The sequence below is a fragment of the Sitophilus oryzae genome, unplaced genomic scaffold, assembly GCF_002938485.1.
Source record: "Sitophilus oryzae breed Bouriz unplaced genomic scaffold, Soryzae_2.0 scaffold_562_pilon_pilon, whole genome shotgun sequence".
Taxonomy (NCBI): domain Eukaryota; kingdom Metazoa; phylum Arthropoda; class Insecta; order Coleoptera; family Curculionidae; genus Sitophilus; species Sitophilus oryzae.
Genome location: NW_022147154.1, coordinates 227,308 through 234,633, shown reverse-complemented (window position 1 = coordinate 234,633; position 7,326 = coordinate 227,308). Strand labels below are relative to the sequence as shown.

The 7,326-nt window shown below is 34.1% G+C and overlaps 1 long non-coding RNA gene across 1 annotated transcript; it reads left to right on the top strand.

Annotated features, from left to right (window-relative positions):
- The first annotated feature begins 6,031 nt into the window (after nt 1–6,031).
- LOC115887315 lies at nt 6,032–6,770 on the top strand. Its single transcript, XR_004051046.1, has 3 exons — nt 6,032–6,088; nt 6,188–6,341; nt 6,666–6,770. It is a non-coding gene; the product is annotated as an uncharacterized LOC115887315 (long non-coding RNA).
- The last annotated feature ends 556 nt before the right edge of the window (nt 6,771–7,326 follow it).

Here is a 7,326-nt window from a genome sequence, read left to right as displayed (position 1 = left end):
CTACAAGTATGCGAAGAAAGCACTTTACTGCAATATTATTTACTGAGTCCATAGTGCCTTCAAAATAAAACATTAAATCACCACAATACACCAAATTGATCCCATTAAATAATTATGTCACAGTAAGGGGGGATTGGTAATTTTGATTGGCCTACGAAGCGCTGTATAAAGAATGTCATCTTTCTAAAACTAAAACCAGAGAAAGGCCAAGTATCCCAAACACTACCTATACTGCACCTTTTCTTACAGTCGACAAAGCTATGTCCTGATACTATATTAATCCTTCACGCAATAAATAAGTGTGACAAATCTTCGGCAATGTTTGTCTATGTTTATGTAAGTATTACATAAATATAATGACTTGAAATCAGTCATTAATGTTTTTAAAGGTCCTAAGCAAACTAGAAGTATATTGCTGAAGCTGATAACATATTTATAACGGATCTATGTAGCAAACAACTACATAGAAATTAGACTGTACTGAAGAAGTTAAGGTATAGATAATCCATATTTTCTTCTCATAAAAATAACATGTAACATTGTTTCACTGTACGGTAACATCCATGTGTTGCTCACTGTACATTCATTGCTTCACTGTATGATAGCATGGATATTATCGTCCAGTGAAGCAATGTTAGGGAACCAAACGACATATATTGAACAAAAAACAAATCAAACGAGTGGGAGTCGAGAAACCAAAGGGAAAAGCATATGAAAAGATCTTGTTCCAGTGCCAACCACTTTGAATTCGACCCCAAGTTTGATACTGTCGTACAATTGTAAGAAATGCTGTCAACGCAATTGTTAATGCAGGAGAACAGGAGGAGTGTAAACAACAACATTATAAATTTAAATGCTATAGGAATGTAATATTATAACAATAGTTTTTTTTCATTTTTTTTGTTGCACCCTAAGTGTTGTAAGGAATTTGTATACATTCGGAAATATCGTTTTTGAAGCGATAGCTCAAAATGCCCTAATCTTGAACCTGGGCTTGACGGTAATATGATTTCTGAGGGAAAAATTATAAAAGATGTGAATTTGTAGGAAATTTCGTCTACTTTTATTTTGGTAAAAAGCCGCAAAAATTGCTATTTTTATGTTTTTTTCATTTTTTCAGTCAAGTTCCGTCACGAAATTTTGTTAGCAAACAGCAGATTCGAATTCAAAGCTCCAAAGAACATAAAGAACAAAATAAATCAGAACTACCTCAAAGCTTTTCCCAAAAAATACAATTTTCCTTTTGTTCAAAATTGCTACTTGGTATATAACTCAGCTGAGACTAGAAATAGCTATTTGACAGCTTATCAAAAAGACCAAAACGGATTCTTCAAACCCTCTTACGCGCTATCCAGTGAATTAGAGTTTTGTCTAATATTGAAATATTAAACAATGCTTATTTAAATATACCGATAGTGTTGTTCTTTTTGCGGATAAAACAAAGACTAATTAATTTATTAACATATACAGAAAATAACAAATGTCATGCACATTTAAAAAATCAAACATTTGTAAATATCTCAAAAAATAAAAAATATTTTTTAAGCCACTGAAATATATAGGCTATCCAACGACAAGATCCTTGACAGTCTGTCATTTTAATTTCAAAGTTGTTTGTTTTATTTTACAAAGAAATAAGTTGATAGAACTGGAACGCATAGCAGGAAATTAATATATTTAAAATTTGACTGACAAGTGATTACTTCAAAATATTGTAAAAAAACTGTATATAACTGAAAAAATGTAATCGAGTTATTTTATTTACCAAAAAACGGTATGTGTTAATACAAAACAAACAAGAACAAGATCACCACATACCAAAAAAATATAAAAAGAACAATTTCTTACTTTCAAGCTTCATGACACTTCCCGCATTTATGATTATATTTATCAATATAACTTATGTACATATACAAATTTGTAATATTCGACAGAAATAAATAAAACAACATAAAAAACAAACTGTTTTATTAATAATAACACTTACCAAATTTTATACCTTAAAGGTAGCGTTAACTTTATCTTAATTTTTTTAAATCAGTACCTTTTGACATTATTTTTCTGCTGTACTAAAATTCATTATTTACCTATCGTGTGATGTCGATATTTTACAGCTACTCCAGTTTTTAGTATGTGTAGTATGTGCTCTGGGTCTACAGTTAATTTTCACTCGATTTTTCCTCTACTTGACTTCAAAAGACACAAAACACACGTAATAATACGAATCAAAATGCATCATCTTCTAAAACGCAGGGCATTTGACAAAAGTTGACACAAAATTATAACCTATAATTTGGCAAGATTTTGACAAGCGTCAAAAATTACAAAAATCTACCGTTTAATACGTTTGTCGTTCATGGTTCCGTCAAACCAATAAAATTGAAACACGATCTGTCATTTTTAAATAAACCAATAAAACTGGTTAAAAACAATAAGACACGACATATGACGGATTTATATTTAAACCCATCCATAGTTAACTTAAAAATTATTAGAAACTTTTGTTAGTAAAATAAATAGATTGGTATGGGACGTCATCTGCTTTTCTTCTGTCATCGTCTGTCGAAATCTTACCTAAGAAAAAAAAACAGAGATACGTAAAGGTTACATGATAAGTTGTCAGATAACTGCTATAAGAGGTTCTGGACCTGACTATAGTCAGTGAAAATGTTAATATACAAAAGTGGACAGTTATGGATAGAGAGTCCCTCAGCGATCATAAGTATATTACGTTTGAATGTGTTAACAATGTACAAGCAAAAAGTATTAAAACTTATAATAGGGGCTGGCGTGTTGATAAACTAAATAAAGAAAAGCTAAAAGATGAATTAGAGAAAATTGACCAGAAGTCTGAAAGTACCAGCGTCAAATGTTTCAATGAACTACTTACCAGAATCTGTGATTGAATCTGTGATCTTACCAGAACAATGCTGCCAAAGAAGAAAAAGAGCAAAAGAGGGCAACCGGTATATTGGTGGAATGAGGAGATTGCGAATCTTAGAAGTCAGTGCTTAAGGAAGAGAAGATCATATACAAGACAAGCGCACAAAAGTCTACCATTATTAAGCGAACTCTGGGAAGAATATAAAAAATCCAAAAAAGATCTTAGAAATGCGATTAAAAGATCAAAACATAAAAGCTGGAAAAATCTATGCGAAGATCTTGACAGAGATATTTTTGGGAATGGTTACAAAATAGCAATGAGATGGATAAATGGCTTTCAACCAAGACCAAATTTGGATATGGATTGTATGGAAGAAGTAGTAGCTTACCTCTTCCCCATACACCCAAAAGTCCGTGATAACTTCTGTGATAACAACATCTGTGATATAAATCAGTAAACTGTGGTAATAGTGATAATAATAAAACGATCTGTGATAGAATACTAAGCTTTAATAAGGACGAACTACAGGCGGCTTGTAATAAACCTAAAAATGGCAAAACTCCAGGACCAAGCAATATACCCGCTGAGATACTAAAAGAAGCAGTTTTATACCTACCAGAATATACATTAAAAGTATATAATAGATTAGTAATGGCACAAATTTTCCCAGAGGAATGGAAACAATCAAAGCTGATCCTACTTCAAAAGGGTGAAAGTAGAATTCGAAGTCCAGCAGCCTACCGTCCGATTAGTCTTCTCGATACACAGGGTAAACAATATGAGCACTTGATACTAAATAAACTGAATGAAGAACTAGACAGAACAGGAGGGCTCTCAAACTATCAGTTTGGTTTTAGAAAAGGCAGACAAACGGTTGGAGCAATTGCTGAATTGCTAAAAAAAGGCTTTAGAAGCAGCGGACTACGCACCGAACAACCGAAAGCTATGTGCTGTGATAACTCTAGATGTAAGAAACGCATTTAATAGCGCATCTTGGCAAATTATTCTGGATAGATTAAAAAGAGAGGCATCGAGAAGAGATTAATGCGACTTATCGCATCATATCTATCAGACAGGAAGTTGATACTAGAAGCAGATAACCAGGTTAAAACTGTGGAGATTAATAGTGGGGTACCACAGGGCTCGGTATTGGGTCCCACCCTGTGGAATATTTTATACGACGGCCTTCTTGAAACAAAAATGGCTGAGGGTACCAAACTAATTGGATTTGCGGACGACCTGGCAATGGTGGTAGTTGCAAAAACTGAAGAGGCACTGATGAACACTGCCAACATTAGTTTGATTAGAGTCTTAAATTGGATGAAAAAAAAATAAACTTCAATTAGCCCCACACAAGACGGAGGAAATTTTGTTGACAACCAAAAGGAAAATTTCAGAAATACATTTTAACCTTGAAGACGTAGAAATTATACTCAGCAAAACCATTAGATACTTAGGAGTATGGCTTGATACCAAAATGAAATTTGGCGAGCACATTGATAAAACGGTAACCAAAGCAAGCAAAACATTAGCTGTACTGTCGCGTCTACCTCCAAATGCCGCTGGACCAAGAGCTTCTAAGAGAAGGGTTCTAGTGGGGGTCATTCACTCTCAACTTCTATATGCTGCACCTATATGGTACAAGGCAATGGAAAATAATAGATATAGGCAGAAAATAAACAGTATACAGCGTACAGCGGCTATAAGAGTCAGCAGTGCCTACAGAACCATTTCTGCAGAGGCTGTTCGCGTTATAACGGGTATACCCCAATGCATCTCTTGGTTCAAGAACGAGTTGAAACCTACCAAGGAACTTTGAAAACTGAAGCTCGAAATAGACTATGGAAAAATGGCAAGAAGAATGGGTCAACGGCAAGTATGGAAGGTGGACGTATAGTTTAATTCCTAATATTAGAGAATGGATAGAGAGGCCATATGGTGAAGTAGATTATTATACCACCCAGGCCCTGTCGGGCCATGGGTGTTTCAAAAGTTATCTATTTAATCGAACCGACCAACGAAATTACCAACAAACCACTGTGTATACTGTAACGAGTTAGATAATGCTCAACATACCTTGTTCGAATGTCCAAGATGGTCGGTGCTAAGATATCAGTACTATATAGCTATGAGCATTCCTTTTACAGCAGAAACTATGATGAATAGCCTGAAAGGAGGAGAAAAAAACTGGACTCTGGCCTATACTATACAGTTTTTAAATAAACCAATAAAACTGGTTAAAAACAATAAGACACGACATATGACGGATTTATATTTAAACCCATCCATAGTTAACTTAAAAATTATTAGAAACTTTTGTTAGTAAAATAAATAGATTGGTATGGGACGTCATCTGCTTTTCTTCTGTCATCGTCTGTCGAAATCTTACCTGAGAAAAAAAAACAGAGATACGTAAAGGTTACATGATAAGTTGTCAGATAACTGCTATAAGAGGTATCTGAAATTGGTGGTGCAAAAGTTTCTGTATCATCCGTCTACATGGATGTAGAAGCCATATACGTTTTGTTTGTGGAAAGAAACTACATAAAATTAAAAAAATAAAATAAAATTTGTATTTAATAATGAGCAAAAAAGACTCAGTTGCATAAAAATGAGACAGTCAGTATTCTATACTGAGTGTCTGATTTTAATTTTTTTCAAAAAGCAAAGCAAGCGAGAACACTTGCTTTAAAACATCTTTGGAAATAATACTAAATACACGTAAAAAATGTTTTTTTTTCTGGAAATGCACATTTATTCGACCCTCTTATTAATATTTTTTGGTAATTACACCCCATGCAGGTATAGACATTATTTATTTTTACTTAATGATATTAAAAATAACAACTCTCAAATTGAAAATCATTTTTTTTGCATTCCCCATCCTATTATTTTATATGCTATATTTCATTCAGGAACAATATATCAGCATCCCTTATTTTCTTTATCTGCCACTGACTCCCTTACTAAAACAAGCACCTCTAGCTTCGTGTACATTCGATGCTTTTCGTCTATCGATCGGCATGGTCACCATGACAACAGGGAGTCAATCTGGCCACACATACACATGAACGCCAGGCTGCCCGAAAAGAAGGATATTTTTTTATTTATTATCCTGCCATTATCCTACGGGCGATTTCGGAAGCCGTCGGGATAGATCGAGTAGAGGGGCGACGTTGCCACTGTTGATTCGATTTTCTTTAGGTATTCAACATTTTTTCATTTAATGAGCATTCATTGATGTCTCTTTAATTATGTATTATTACGCTAAACATAAAGTCTACATCATCTTTCGATTTTCAGATCCACTTCAGCTCCACTCACCCCTGAAAGAGGTAGATGCAATCATCCGCGATGTTGTCCGCTAAGGAGGCCAGCTTTGGTCCGTTTGTTAAGTGGTTGCTAAATTGTGAAAATTTCCTGGATTGCTACTTGGACGACTCACCGCATTCACAAGGTACCTGTCATACTCAGGCAAATGTACTCTTTGTCTTGTTTCTATGTTTCCAGTCTTTTTTTTCTAAAGATGCTTCTTACAGTTGTTCCAGTTATGAAAACAATTTTAATGTTATATTTTTTGAAACTCCGACTGATCTTTTCTAATGCTTCTTTAGCATATGGAATAATTGGAATAGTCAAGAGACTATTCCTATATTTAGTATAGTATACTAAACACACATACATTTTGATTATAAAATTTGATATTAGAATTTTTAACCCATACTTTATTTAAAAACAATTCATTTAAAGTAACCTTTTCAGCAGATTTTCTTTTTTCCAGAAGTAAATGGCATGGAACGTAGCGGCAACGCTGTTTGGCGCAACGTGAAGCGGGTTGTTGACGGGAGGGGTGACTTCGGTGAAATATGGGACACGTGGTTAGACTGAAAACAGGCAGGCAATGGCCCTATCCAGCATAAATTGCCAATAACCAGCAGGGAGTCTTCCTGTGGGGTTACTTCGTCAATTTTGTAATTATAGAACAAGAAAAAATAACAAAAGGAAAAAGAGTTGGAAGAAAGTACTCCTTAAAAGTTTATGGGGATTTTTTCAGACGTAAATAATTTAGTAATCGTAATGTACACTTAAATGGAACCTTACCCAAATTAAGACATTACTATTAAAAATAGACTCCTGTTATCTTTACTGCACCGCCTCAGTTTAGAGCCTCCCAGAATTAGAGCACTCAATGCATGAAGAAACAGCAACATTATATCAACAAACATTATTAGTTTTGATGCATATGGTATTATAAACCATTCGCATATATGTGTAACGTTGGTTACGCATAACAGTTTGGAGGGAAAATAGATTATTTTTGAAAGTTTACTTTAGAAAGTTTTATTTTAATTCCACTAAACTTGAGGCCCTTAACAGATTCAGAAGTGGGATACAAGAGGATAAAATAGAGAATTATTAGTATATTTTTAAGGAGTTTACAA